A 1,315-nucleotide genomic window follows, 5' to 3' on the forward strand; every position below is an offset into this window, starting at 1 on the left:
TCTCCTAATTACCTACTCTTCCATGTAGCTATGAAAATTTGCCAAGAATGTGCGCTTTTTTTGGTGTGCATATCTTTCTATCAATATATTTACTATCATGTGTTGCAAGTCTAACAATGTTCAAGACTTACCAGGCTGCTTGGAGCTGCTTGTTTATTCATCAGGGTAAAATTTAAATATGCTATTTCTAATACTTCTTCTCTGCTGCATCCTCTGGAACTTATTAGTTTTGTATTTCTGAGATGTTTCCTGAAAAAAGAGATAGACATATGACACTGCAGAAATGTTCTGTGCTTTCTTTCCAGCTAAATACATACTATTTGCGAATAATTGGGACAGTATGGCAGAGATCACTTTGTAACTCTGGCTTGAGAAAATAAGAGCTATATATAAGAGAAGTTCTAAGGGTTTCAGTGGCATTTTAAGATATTTTTCAGTGGTGGTGGTGTGTGCATGGATGGTATTTTTTTGAATTGAGATGTCCAGAAAGTATGTTAATTTGCAATAATGGCTCAGAGAAACAGTCTCTGATTTCAGCTTTGACTGCAACCATTTCATAATTAATTTGGCACTGACTTGCTTCTGCTTCTTTTCATTGTCATGTCAACTATCTGAACATTTAAATGTCCAGAGAAGGTTTTACAGGCACTTCTTCTCAGTGAAGCTTATCTGCTCAGTGAATCTCAGGCTTATCAGCTAAAATGCTCCCACTACATTTTTACATGAAATGCAATATTGTTTACAACAGCTCTTCCTCGGAATCATCATCAGCAGAAAAAAAATTCTATCTGGGCAAGGATCTGAAAATACCCATTATAGTCAGGACAATGCGTCCATAGGCAGTTGTTTGTGATCAGGTGTCTTCCGGTGACTTTATGATGTGTATCCCATATCGCTGCCCTATGCCCAGAACCTATGCCCAGAAATTAATTTTTGTACCTTTCTATGCCTTTAGACTGAGACTGAGAGCGGGAAGGAAAAGCTGAGCAAAACTTTTTCAAAGAAGTTTGCAGCTTGTTCAAGGTCACACAGAGATAGAGACTTTTATTTTCAGCTGCGGCAGGAGAGCGGGAGGGAAGAGAAGCACTCGGCTTGCTTTTCTTTCCAGCCAGCTTTCGGCAGTTTTTTTTCTCAGCTCTTTTTTTCCTTCAGAGAGTTGAACCTTTGTTTTCCTGGGACTTCGTTTTTTCCCTTTTCTCTCTGCTGGATGGTTTTAACATCAGAATACATTGGGAGGACTTTCCACCGAGGCCTTGGCCCTGGAGGTGGGCCCACCACCCTGTCCCAGCTCCAAGGAGGGGGAGAGAGAGATCTA

Source organism: Corvus brachyrhynchos, unplaced genomic scaffold, assembly GCF_000691975.1.
Source record: "Corvus brachyrhynchos isolate BGI_N302 unplaced genomic scaffold, ASM69197v1 scaffold147, whole genome shotgun sequence".
Lineage (NCBI taxonomy): Eukaryota > Metazoa > Chordata > Aves > Passeriformes > Corvidae > Corvus > Corvus brachyrhynchos.